Source organism: Schistocerca cancellata, chromosome 8 (assembly GCF_023864275.1).
Source record: "Schistocerca cancellata isolate TAMUIC-IGC-003103 chromosome 8, iqSchCanc2.1, whole genome shotgun sequence".
Classification (NCBI taxonomy): Eukaryota; Metazoa; Arthropoda; class Insecta; order Orthoptera; family Acrididae; genus Schistocerca; species Schistocerca cancellata.
Window position 1 is genome coordinate 89421478 of NC_064633.1, and position 14361 is coordinate 89435838.

Sequence of the window (14361 nt, forward strand, 5' to 3'; positions counted from 1 at the left end):
TTGCTTTATTAAAACTCCTTACCATGGTTTCAGCGCACTAGGTGTAGATTGGTAAGGAAATACCAAACGACAACAACAACGCTGTGGATGTTTTAATTATTATGGAGGGGAAATTTTGCATTTGACTGACGTCTTTGGGCTATATCTTAAAGTACCCCTGCCACAACATGTAACCCAGTTGTCAATATTTCCGTCTGACGAAGACGTTTTTATGAACATTTAAACCTTGTTAATTGTATTTTAATAAACCCTCCATTTTGCAACAGATTGGTTGTTTATTATTTCTGCAAGAAGCGGTCGTCCTACACTTGCTATTCCAATTATGTACAAAAACTTTTTCTATGTCGTTGCACCTAAAGAAGCTGTGCTGTTGTGTGAAAAATGTACGGTTCCCATTTCACGTTATTATACCACGCACTTCGTGTAACGTGAACACATTCACTACACTCTAATCGGTTCCAGTTGTAGAAACTGCTCGTATGCTAGCGGCAAGACATAATCAACGCCTTCTCTGCGCGATAGAAAAGAAATAATATAAACGAAAGTGCTGCCAAAACAGAGTAAGTAAACACAGCCTTCCGAAATTCCTTCACCAAAGACGTCGAAATAAATATTCCAGAATTCGAATCAAGAACAGCTGCCAACATGAGTAACGTATAAGTAGATATTCGTGGAGTAGTGAAGCAACTTAAATCACAAGCAAGTCTTCTGGTCTAGACTGTATAGCAGTTAGTTTCCTTCCAGAGTAGGCTGATACAATAGCTCCATACTTACCGTTCGCTCGACGAATGATCCGCACCCAAAGACTGGAAAGTTGCAGAGGTCACACCAATATTCAAAACAGGTAGTAGGACTAATCCACTAAATTACAGGCCCATATCATTAACGTCGATTTGCGGCAGGATTTTGGAACATATTTTGTATTCGAACATTACCAATTACCTCGAAGAGAACGGTCTGTTGACACCCAGTCAACACTGATTTAGAAAACATCGTTGTTGTGAAACACAACCAGCTCTTTACTTACATGAAGTGTTGAGTGCTATTGATAAGGGATTTCAGATTGATTCCGTATTTCTAAATTTTCCAGAAAGCTTTTGACCATGTATCACACAAGCGGCTTGTAGTGAAATTGCGTGCTTGTGGAATATGTGACTGTATTAGCGATTTCCTGTCAGAGAGGTCACGGATCGTATTAGTTGATGGAAAGTCATCGACTAAAACAATTGTGATTTCTGAGGTTCCGCAAGCTATTGTTATAGGCTCTTTACTGCTCCTTATCTATATATTCACCAGACAATCTGAGCAGCTGTCTTAGGTTGTTTGCAGATGATGCTGTCGTTTATCGACTAGTAAAGTCATCAGAAGATCAAAACAAAATGCAAAATGATTTAGAAAAGATATCTGTATGGTGCGAAAATGGGGAATTGACCCTGAATAACGAAAAGTGTGGGTCATCCTCGAGAGTGCTAAAAGGAATCCATCGAACTTCGGTTACACGATAAGTCAGTCAAATCTAAAGGCCGTAAATTCAATCAAATACCTAGTATTTACAATTACGAACAAATTGGAAGAAACACATAGAAAATGTTGTGGGGAAGGCTAAACAAAGACTGCGTCTTCTTGGCAGGACAATTAGAAAATGTAACAGATCTACCAAAGGGATAGCCTACACTACTTTTGTTAATCCTCTTTTTAGAATACTGCTGCGCGGTGTGGGGTCCTTATCAGATAGGATTGACGGGAGTACATCGAGGTAGTTCAAAGAAGGGCAGCACGTTTTGTATTATCGCGAAATAGAGGGGAGAGTGTCACTGAAATGATACAAGATTTGGGCTGGATATCAAGAAAACAAAGGCGTTTTTCGTTGCGGCAGGATCTTCTCACGAAATTTCAATCACCAATTTCCCCTCCGAATGCGAAAATATTTTGTTGACGCCGACCTACATAGGGAGAAACGATTATCATAATAAATTAAGGGAAATCAGAGCTTGCACGGAAACATGCAGGTATTCGCTTTTCTTCGCGCGCTGTATGAGATTGGAATAATAGAAACTATTGTGAAGGTGATTCGACGACCCCTCTGCCAGGCACTTAACTGTGATTTGCAGAGTATCCATGTAGATGCAGATGTAGAACTAGGTTTCTAGTTAGCGACAATACACAAAATGACAATTATTGCGCAGTACGGTAAATATTTATATGTTTTCTTTATTTTATTAGAAGTCCAAACTGGTACATTTTTAAAATAAAACTGCGTTAGTTATTTGTGGGACTGTTAGAAGAACGTAAGAGCTCGCTGTGATCGACACCGAGAAAAGAGTCCGAAAAATTCTATCACATGTGGGAATGAGATCTGGCAGGACACCAGTTTCAGCCATCCATTTATGCGACATTTTCACCTCTACGAAATTTAGATTGGCCATTCACAGATTTATACAGCGGTGTGGCCGAAAGGGAGGTAGTAGTGTGTTTAGCGCATATGGAGAATAAAAAAGATCTTATTATTCGCAAGGAACTGTGATTGGACGCGTATGGTCCCAACGACTGACCAATAAACCGTGATCAGATCGTCTGAAAGAGTTACTATGGAACTTTTGATAACACGCGGAAGAAGAGAACCAAAACGTGTTACATCGATGAAGTACGCCTTGCGGCTCAGTTGTATAGAACGAAGTGTCAGGCGACCCTCGCGTGAATTTATACAGGGTCAAGACGAACTCCACTGACGAAATTTCAGAGCTTGCTCACAGCGATTTTCTATTTCCGTATGTGGAAACGACGATCTACAGTGGTTTGCTACAGAGTAATAGGATAATTATGATTTATTCTGTTTCTTACATCATTTACATGGTTTTGTGAAAGTACTTTCACACCAATAAAGAAGCCCGTAATCATCACAAAGTACTACATGTAACGCAAAATAACTCAATACCAGCCAAAGATGCTAAAGTACAGTGATATGGTTGCTGTCGCTAGGTAGTTGTGATTCTTCTCTCTTCCACAGTACTGATGTACCCGACGCCAGTTGCATATCGGACAATTATTTATCAGGAAATTTATCCCTACCGATGTATGTCACTACTAATATAGAACCAACACTGCCGAAACACCCAAAGAGTAATACTAGATTCTAGCTTGAGTGCGAAGGGTAAAGTGGAAAATAGTGCTGTCAACAGCAAATACTGTGAGTGAACGAAACAATTTTTTTCCAGACAGTTTTCATCAGTCGATATATGTTTCAAAAAACTCATGACACTGAACTGCATCAACTGGCTTTTATTAGTAGTACCGGTTTCGGCCGTAAACCATTATCTGGTACGAAAATCACTTAAAACATTTCATTTGTCATGAATATTAAAACACAGAAGATATTGAATATTTTAATCCACAAGAAACACGTAATAAAATGCTCATTCATTGTGCAGCAATCGTCCTATTCATGTGAGATAAATTCCATGAGGGTCTTTTCTCCACCGTAGACGTTCACACCGTTGTGCAGGTATACAGGGCTATTACAAATTATTGAAGCGATTTCATAAATTCACTGTAGCTCCATTCATTGACATATGGTCACGACACACTACAGATACGTAGAAAAACTCATAAAGTTTTGTTCGGCTGAAGCTGCACTTCAGGTTTCTGCCGCCAGAGCGCTCGAGAGCGCAGTGACACAAAATGGCGACAGGAGCCGAGAAAGCGCATGTCGTGCTTGAAATGCACTCACATCAGTCAGTCATAACAGTGCAACGACACTTCAGGACGAAGTTCAACAAAGATCCATCAACTGCTAACTCCATTCGGCGATGGTATGCGCAGTTTAAAGCTTTTGGATGCCTCTGTAAGGGGAAATCAACTGGTCGGCCTGCAGTGAGCGAAGAAACGGTTGAACGCGTGCGGGCAAGTTTCACGTGTAGCCCGCGGAAGTCGACGAATAAAGCAAGCAGGGAGCTAAACGTACCACAGCCGACGGTTTGGAAAATCTTACGGAAAAGGCTAAAGCAGAAGCCTTACCGTTTACAATTGCTACAAGCCCTGACACCCGATGACAAAGTCAAACGCTTTGAATTTTCGGCGCGGTTGCAACAGCTCATGGAAGAGGATGCGTTCAGTGCGAAACTTGTTTTCAGTGATGAAGCAACATTTTCTTAATGGTGTAGTGAACAGACACAATGTGCGAATCTGGGCGGTAGAGAATCCTCACGCATTTGTGCAGCAAATTCGCAATTGACCAAAAGTTAACGTGTTTTGTGCAATCTCACGGTTTAAAGTTTACGGCCCCTTTTTCTTCTGCGAAAAAAACGTTGCAGGACACGTGTATCTGGACATACTGGAAAATTGGCTCATGCCACAACTGGAGACCGACAGCGCCGACTTCATCTTTCAACAGGATGGTGCTACACCGCACTTCCATCATGATGTTCGGCATTTCTTAAACAGGAGATTGGAAAACCGATGGATCGGTCATGGTGGACATCATGATCAGCAATTCATGTCATGGCCTCCACGCTCTCCCGATTTAACCCCATGCGATTTCTTTCTGTGGGGTTATGTGAAAGATTCAGAAACCTCCTCTACCAAGAAACGTGCCAGAACTGCGAGCTCACATCAACGATGCTTTCGAACTCATTGATGGGGACATGCTGCGCCGAGTGTGGGAGGAACCTGATTATCGGCTTGATGATTGCCGAATCAGTAAAGGGGCGCATATCGAACATTTGTGAATGCCTAAAATAACTTTTTGAGTTTTTGTATGTGTGTGCAAAGCATTGTGAAAATATCTCAAATAATAAAGTTATTGTAGAGCTGTGAAATCGCTTCAATCATTTGTAATAACCCTGTATTTAAAGCAGTTCAGACACAAGAATAAGTGCGGTAAGAAATCAAACGAAATGCCGTTACTCTGCAACGAGCCACCGGAGATGACGGATCTGCGATACGAAAATACTGAGAAGGTATCTCTGAACAACCTCTGAAATTTAGTAGGTGGAAGTAGGGTTCACCATTTATGTCATTCTCTGATTCATTATAGTCAATTTAAGCAATCGGATGAAATCATTAAGTTAACATAATACATGTCGTTCAGTAAATAGAAAAACGAAATAGGATATCCCCATAAGTAGAATAGCTTATAACACACCAGCAAAAAAACGTTTCTGTCGGAACAGGAAAGAGGCTATTATGTTCCTATTTTAAAAGACGCTGGCAGAAAATTTTGCTACCAGCTGCCTCTTTCTACCTTCCTCAACACGTTTCAAAAAGTTCCCATATATTCTGGAATGCGAACATATTCGCGCTCTTTTTAACATGCAACTCATCTCTAACCCCCACAAGCTCCCCTAACTGTAACTCGCTTACACAACACCAGTCTATCTCTGTAAGTCCCCCATACCCGCCCATTCCCACTTGTCCAGTCTCATTCACTTATTCAGCTCCACTCAGCGTCAGTATCTCTTGGTGCCCAGCTGTAACTGTCTCCTGTCTCACCTCCAGAGCGTGTTTTGACCTGTTCTACTACTACTGCTACTACTACTACTACTGTCTCCTCTCACTCTCGCTGTCTCCCTATTGCTCTCTCTTTCTGTTAATATCTCATTCACTCCTTCCTTCCTTCCTTCTGCTGCAGTCTCTTCTCACTATCTCTCCCTGACTCATCGTTATTGTAATAGACTCTGTTTTTCATTATCACTGACTGTAACCCACTTTCACTTTGTCCTTCTATTTATTCTTCTGCCATCGTCACTTTCTCCTTCACTCTTCTCCCAGTACTGTTACGTCATTGTCGACTATATTCCACTGTCACTCTTTCTCTTTCTCTAACACTGCCATTGTCCCCTTCGCTCTTTCTATGCTGCACCTGCTCCTTACAGTCTCTCAGGGTTTATTACCATGAAGTCCCTTTCCCAGTGCCGCTGTCTTCTTCTCGCTCAGCATAAGAAAGTGCGAATACGTTCGCAAGCCGAAACTATGGCGAAAATATTTGAAGTTGCTGAGGAAGGTAGAATGACACCTTTCAGTCAGAGATTTTTCAATCAGGAGCATATTAACGTATTTTGTGCTCCGATAGTGGCATCTTTCTCTATTTCTCTTCTTTTCCCTGCTGCTACAGGGCATGTCACTCATTTGAAAAGAATAATATGGGTCACTAAATTTTTTATAGTTTACTTATGAGAAACTGAAATGATCCAAAAGTAATTTCCCACCTCAGACTGAATTTTACGTGCACACAAATTCTGCATATGCTTCAGAAGTTGAACATGGGGTTCCCAGAACCATTATGATGATAATGAAGACACTTTACAGCATATTTTTGGGTGCTACGTTACTTAAAAATTACGTTTTCGCTCACACCTGATATTACGTGCGTGTTTTACGTGCACAATTAGGTTAATTTTGAACCCCTGTACATCAGACACGGAGAAAGTTATCAAGAAAATTTTCAGGGTTGGTGAGCGTCGCGATTTTAGAAATATGTCGTAAAAATTTCAGCCATTTGCTGTGCATAACCGGCTTGAAAACCACGGCACGGTTTTGGTACCCAAAAACCACGGTTTTCGAGTTTTCACAGGAACCGCTCACGAACTAAATTATGCCTTCATAAGAGCCTTAAGACGCACAGTAGACCACATCTAATACCAAAAGAACCAGCCGAGTTGCGCCATTTGCGTAAGCTGGAGGAAGTGTCTAATATTGAAACTTTGAATCTGTAATGTAGGATACGTACAGTAGGACGATGCAATTGGGTACACTCGTGCAAATGGCCCATAGTACAAGGGCTACCCAAAATGCTTGACCCTATCTCTTTGTCACCAATAAAACGCTAAGTATAACAATCGGAAAAACCCCATTTTTATGCGTGGCGTTTTGGAACGTACTAGGTAGCATGTGCTTTTATTCTTACGAGATATTTGGATACAGACTTGTTGTTTCGGAGCGTGACATTTGTAGCTCCATTGGTGAACAGAGCGGGTCCGCATGTATCGCACTGAGACTTTTATTCACAATCAGGGACGACGCCAAGAATAGGATGCCAAACACGTGCGATGCGGACACGTGTGTTTGCTGCCAGATAGTACGGTGCACGTGGCACGCCATCTCCGAGGCCATGAAGGCTCTGGGCTTTTTTGCCTCTCGTCGTGTAATGATGTGGAGGGATCACATGCACATGGGAAATACTATCGCAGCCAGAGCAAACCGTCGTGGGCAACAACAAGTTGAAGGAATGCGGGCCTGCGACTATAGTGGTTCACAGCAATTAATGGACTCACCATACGACAGTAAAATGATACTGAAACACAGTATCTGTACATATCAAAACGAACTACATGCTGTACGGCGAAGAAGGCCACTCCTCAGCACATATCAGCGTACTGAGAACTAACAGTATTGCCACTGAGTGCTCAAAGCATAGAAGAACGGTGCCTGGGCCATTGAGACGCGGTATGCCTCAGTAAAGGTTGATGACAGGGTACATTCACGTCGAAACCTCATGCAGTGATCCACTCCGCTTAATAGGACACCACAATTCAGGTAGATGTTGGAGTGCACATATATGTGAACAAAAATGATGCTTTTCAAAAGTACGGCATTTTTCGCACCAGCGAAAAATAGAGGTTCAAAATGGTTCAAATGGCTATGAGCACTATGGGACTTAACTTCTGAGGTCATCAGCCCCTTAGAACTAAGAACTACTTAAATCTAACTAACCTCAGGACATCACACACATCCATGCCCGAGGCAGGATTCGAACCTGCGACCGTAGCGGTCGCGCGGTTCCAGACTGAAGCGCCTAGAACCGCTCGGCCACCACGGCCGGCCGAAAAATAGAGGAATCTTGTGTCTAGTGGTAAGCATTCAGTCATCAGTCTGCCTACAACAGTACACTAGAAACTTGTAGCTTCAACATGACAACGTACCAGCTGATTGCTCCAAAACTGTGCCAGAGTGGCTCCAAGAGCATGCGCCAATGAGCCCTTTTGCGATAACCCCTAATCTTCTTTCTTCCTTTCGACTAATAGCTGAATCGCTACAAGCAATGAATATTTCAGATGCTCCACTCTTATAAACGAAAACAACCTTCGATTGGTTAGTAATAATCGTGGACACGTATCAAAATGAAAAAGTTGATTCTTCTTTTGGAACATTCATTTGTTCGCTGGGCAAGAAAATGAAGTTATTAGGATTATTTCTAAGCGTGCTTTTATTACAGTGATTTATGTGTTGAGGTACAGGGGAGAGGAAAAAATTTCACTCGCCCGATCATTCAGTTTATATTTTTGTGTGAGCTTAGGCGTTCGCCTTGGGTAGCGCCTTAACATCTCGTCATATTGCGCCCGTGGCTAGTCGACTCGCAGCGTAAAGCATAACAGCACTCTCCTCATAATCTTCATTCTCTGTTCTTAAACGAATTTAAAAATTTACGGACGTAATTCAGTGGCTGCAACGCTATATCAAAAGCAGAGATTTATTTAAATAAACCACCCAGTGCATGAAACGACTCAAATAGTCCTACAGGAGGATGAAAATATTTTAGGTTGAAAGTTATATACCTTACATAATCAACTGAAATTCTTATGAAACCCAATTGCATGTGTGGATTTCTTCCAAAATATTCGAAAATTGAGGCGTTTCTGTAGCAGTTCGCTAACTTCACTTAGTTACAAGGTAACATCACTATTCCTGTTGTTGCGTAGATAGCACTTTCTATGTTGCACACAGGCTGTTTCAGTGTAGTAGGAAAGTTCAGAAGATGGAAAAAAAGATTAAATTTAAATCTTCTGTAGCTTCGGCTCTAGGATAAGAAAAGTGTATTCCAAATACAACGTAACAGTATTTTCTCAAATTGAACTAAATGTTAGACGAGTCTTATGATAGCTGAATACCAAAATAAGTCAGAATAATATACTTACATTCAGCGGTTAGTAAAAAATATACAGCCTTCCAGAGAAATAAGATTTTTATCACATTAGGTACATAAAACCTACCTACAGTACTGGAAAAGGAGAAAATACGGATTTAATACGCCGCAAACGATGTTGTATTAGAGAAATGCCTTCACAAAAGAAGACGAAGTAAATATTCCAGAATTCGAATCGAGAACAGCTGTCAACATGAGTAACGTAGAAGTAAATATCATCGGAGTAGTGAAGCCAAATAGGTTCCTTTCGGTGTATGCTGATGCATTAGCTCCATACATAACAATCATATACAACCGTTCGCTCGACGTAAGACCCGTACCCAAAGACTGGAAAGTTGCACAGGTCACACCAATATTCAAGAAAGGTAGTAGGAGTAATCCACTAAATTAAGGCCCATATCATTAACGTCGACATGCAGCAGGATTTTAGAACATATGTTGTGTTCGAACATTATGAATTACATCGAAAAGTTCAAAGAAAGGCAGCACATTTTGTATTATCGTGAAATATGAGACAGAGTGTCACAGAAATGATACAGGATTTGGGCTGGAAATCGTTAAAAGAAAAGCGTTTTTCGTTGCGGCTTGATCTTCTCACGAAAATCACCAACTTTCTTCTCCGAATGCGAAAATATTTTGTTGACACCGACCTACATAGGGAGAAACGGTCACCATGATAAAATAAGGGAAATCAGAGCTCGTACGGAAAGATATAGGTGCTCATTCTTTCCGCGCGCTATACGAGATTGGAATAATAGAGAATTGTGAAGGTGGTTCGATGAACCCTCTGCCAGGCACTTAGATGTGATTTGCAGAGTATCCATCTATATGTATATGTAGATGTAGAAAGGGACGGTAGAATGGAAGGTTCAGATAATTTTTCGGTTTCAGAGAATCAATGTAGTGAAATAATCCCAAGATAATGTGTCGGCCGGAAAATAAGATAAGAGCCGTTGAGTTCAAATTCACTTCGTAAACACGCTTCCACAGAGAGAGACATTCTTTTTCGCTAAGGTGTTGATCTGGCGACACTGAAAAACGTCCGACCTAAATGCCCTCGTCTTCGCCTCCAATGTAGCAGGAAGAGCCAGCACTGCCTCCGTAGTGACGTTGGAAATTTGAGATTACGTTTTCTAGAGTGGAGTCTCCCTTGTGTCACTGTCGATTCACTTGCCAGTTTAGGATCCATTTGACCTTAAAGGTTGGGGAGAACATGCATATATTCTCACTATATTGCTTTACTTTACTTCGTCAATACTCTTATCAAATAATTTCCTTGTTTAACGTAAGCAATGACTCTCATCCAGTCCTCTGATCCCACTACCCTTCCTACCCTTTTTAACGAACGCTGAAATTTAAAAGCTGTCTAAAAAATTTCATTAAGATTACTCTGTGAAATATAAGTATATAATCTGACGAATTAATTTTGTCTTCGGGTGTGTTCCATGTGTTTAAAGATATACATATGATTTCACTCCTCTAAAAAACTTCGACCTCTACCTATTGTTGATTTAGTATTGTCGACAGCGGAATGGGTATTTTACGTCACTGCTTGCTGTATATGATTTTCATTTCATTTTCTTTTGGTAGACAGTTATTATCCTAATTTTCTGGTTTTGTAATCTTTCCGCGTCTCGTATTTTTATCCACTGACAGTCTGAAGATAACCACTGACCGTTCGAAACCGATTACGGCGTTTGAAATGCCCTTGCGGTAGTTCCTTTTTCTCCTTCTTTCGTATAGCTCCACTAAGGACCACGACATTCAATTAGTGTATACGATATTGTTCTTTGGTCGTTCGCCCAGTAGTTGCGTATGCTATGCCTGTACTGTTCCTTCCTCTTGGTGCTTTGTTGCACACGTCACTCGAATAAGCATATCCCGAGATATGTCCGGACTTTTGGGTCTCTTTTTGCACATCCTAGTTCCTGCAGATCTTTTATAACTTCTCTCTGCTTTGGTGACCTTGTTTTGCTCCTTCGCCAGTACGGAGGATATGCCTGAACAATCTCCTGGGATGTCCACACAAGGCATGATGTCTGTTCCTAGCAAAGTCCATATTATTGTGCAGCACTCGTGGAGGCTTTGGTTTCACCTCCTTCTCATTTCGTTACTTACCAAGACTGGTCCCATAACTTCCTCGTTATGTTCCTCTCCTCGGTTTCAGATTTGTGAGTGAGACTATTCCTGTTGAGTACTAGACACTCGGAATTGTTAGGGGCTTCGGGGCAGGTGATCATCTACAACTGTCTTTTGTCTTACAGGAGAGACGCGTTTCGTTATACGTACTTTGGGTCAGTTGCTATGTCATTTGCCCCTTGTTTAACGGGTTAATAATGCTAGTCTTTCGGAAACACTGGATGTCGGATATTCTCCCAGTAATTTAAACTTGTTGGTTTTCTTGATTTCTTACCACTCCCGATGCAGTGTGCCAGGAGAATCACTGTGTTCGTGTTGTGTTGCATTTTATTCAAGAGACACATGTAACCCTACCTTTGCTTCTTGCTCCCTGAGAGCACTGAGTTGATGCACTGAAATTTCTATTGAGTTAAGTATGTGCGTCAGATCGTCGGCAAATTCCGGGCAATCAACAATGAACCATCTTCGGTGTGCTGTACGGAGACACGACTTGGACGTCCTGTCCAACTAACTCCTCTCGACACTCTCTTATTACCTTTTGCAGGGCACAGTTAAAGAAGAGGCGGGAGAGACCGTCTCTCAGCCTTGATTTCAAAACTTCTTGTAAGTGGTCCTCTCGACTTGAGCCTTGTTCTGCTGTTGTTTACCAATGGGTGAATATGATTGTGGGGCTTCTGGTCCAGTCGTAGTACCTGCAAGATGTTCATGAGAGTACTTACGTCAGTCACTCCATCTTTTTAAAACCAACAGATGCTACGACATACACTCCTGGAAATGGAAAAAAGAACACATTGACACCGGTGTGTCAGACCCACCATACTTGCTCCGGACACTGCAAGAGGGCTGTACAAGCAGTGATCACACGCACGGCACAGCGGACACACCAGGAACCGCGGTGTTGGCCGTCGAATGGCGCTAGCTGCGCAGCATTTGTGCACCGCCGCCGTCAGTGTCAGCCAGTTTGCCGTGGCATACGGAGCTCCATCGCAGTCTTTAACACTGGTAGCATGCCGCGACAGCGTGGACGTGAACCGTATGTGCAGTTGACGGACTTCGAGCGAGGGCGTATAGTGGGCATGCGGGAGGCCGGGTGGACGTACCGCCGAATTGCTCAACACGTGGGGCGTGAGGTCTCCACAGTACATCGATGTTGTCGCCAGCGGTCGGCGGAAGGTGCACGTGCCCGTCGACCTGGGACCGGACCGCAGCGACGCACGGATGCACGCCAAGACCGTAGGATCCTACGCAGTGCCGTAGGGGACCGCACCGCCACTTCCCAGCAAATTAGGGACACTGTTGCTCCTGGGGTATCGGCGAGGACCATTCGCAACCGTCTCCATGAAGCTGGGCTACGGTCCCGCACACCGTTAGGCCGTCTTCCTCTCACGCCCCAACATCGTGCAGCCCGCCTCCAGTGGTGTCGCGACAGGCGTGAATGGAGAGACGAATGGAGACGTGTCGTCTTCAGCGATGAGAGTCGCTTCTGCCTTGGTGCCAATGATGGTCGTATGCGTGTTTGGTGCCGTGCAGGTGAGCGCCACAATCAGGACTGCATACGACCGAGGCACACAGGGCCAACACCCGGCATCATGGTGTGGGGAGCGATCTCCTACACTGGCCGTACACCACTGGTGATCGTCGAGGGGACACTGAATAGTGCACGGTACATCCAAACCGTCATCGAACCCATCGTTCTACCATTCCTAGACCGGCAAGGGAACTTGTTGTTCCAACAGGACAATGCACGTCCGCATGTATCCCGTGCCACCCAACGTGCTCTAGAAGGTGTAAGTCAACTACCCTGGCCAGCCAGATCTCCGGATCTGTCCCCCATTGAGCATGTTTGGGACTGGATGAAGCGTCGTCTCACGCGGTCTGCACGTCCAGCACGAACGCTGGTTCAACTGAGGCGCCAGGTGGAAATGGCATGGCAAGCCGTTCCACAGGACTACATCCAGCATCTCTACGATCGTCTCCATGGGAGAATAGCAGCCTGCATTGCTGCGAAAGGTGGATATACACTGTACTAGTGCCGACATTGTGCATGCTCTGTTGCCTGTGTCTATGTGCCTGTGGTTCTGTCAGTGTGATCATGTGATGTATCTGACCCCAGTAATGTGTCAATAAAGTTTCCCCTTCCTGGGACAATGAATTCACGGTGATCTTATTTCAATTTCCAGGAGTGTACTTCTTACCACCTGTATTCATTTGGTCTAGCACTAACTTCAGGTTTAGTATTTGTTTTGAATCCTCCCTGCTATTCTCCTTGTTATGTGCCCCTTTGGGATTTATGGCTGTTTCAAATGGCCTTAGAGAAAATCTTTTACTGGTATCAGAAAAATCCGTCGACAGTATCAGTCATATGTCCTTGTACGTGCAAGCGATGAATCAAAGCAGAAGTACAATCAGTAGGTAATGTTTCGCCGACCCAAAATTTTTTGTTGTTTCTCTGTCAACTTGCTTACAGCACCATCTCCAGCTTGCTTCCATAGTTGAATCATTCCCATATGATATTGTATATTTTTTTATTTGTTTACTTTAACTAATATTATTGGGCCATCAGGTCTCTCTTCCATCGTAACTGGGTTCTACACATCCATATAGCCTATGACCAAAAATACGACGCTTCACGCTGCAGTTATCCGAATGGGAGCGAAATCGGTGGATGTGAAGTACATATACGGAAAAGTTATTACAGTTTCAGAAAAATTCGATGATTTATTCAAGAGAAAAAACTTGGTTTAGCAAGTCACGCGATAGTCCACCTCCGGCCCTTATGAAAGGAATTATTCAGCTTGGCATTGTTTGATAGAGTTCTTGGATGTGCTCCTGACTGTATCGAGTTGGCAGCTTATATGTTCAAAATACTGAGTAGGTTGGGGGGGGGGGGAGGGGGAGGTCCGCCCATAATGCTCGAAACGTTTTTAGCTGGTGAGGGATCTGACGACCTTTCTGGCCAAGGAAGAGTTAGGCGACCACTTCTGATGGTTGCAACGTATGACGGGCGACGGTCAGATTGTTATCCCACCTCTGTTTGGGGCGACTCCAGACATTCCTACGTCTTGGAATTCAATGATTGGAGTAGAATTGTCTTCAGTTATGTTTGAACTAAACCCCAGTGACCGACGATGATGTGTCTGGAGACGCCCCGAACAGTGATGGGATACCTACCTGACTGTTGCCGCGGCACCCTTACACAGCGATACGTTGACGATATTCTACGCTCCGGTTAGCAGACCAGCCTGGGCTTACATTTCACATAGATAACAGGCATGACGAGAGTTTCACCTGCTTGTCTTCGTGAT

General features: G+C 43.2%; 1 protein-coding gene across 1 annotated transcript in view; it reads left to right on the forward strand.

The window, feature by feature from the left end:
- The window catches only part of LOC126095384 (gonadotropin-releasing hormone receptor-like), an 825102-nt gene that overhangs the window by 807341 nt on the left and 3400 nt on the right, over nt 1-14361 (forward strand). The gene's annotated exons all lie outside the window — the stretch shown is intronic.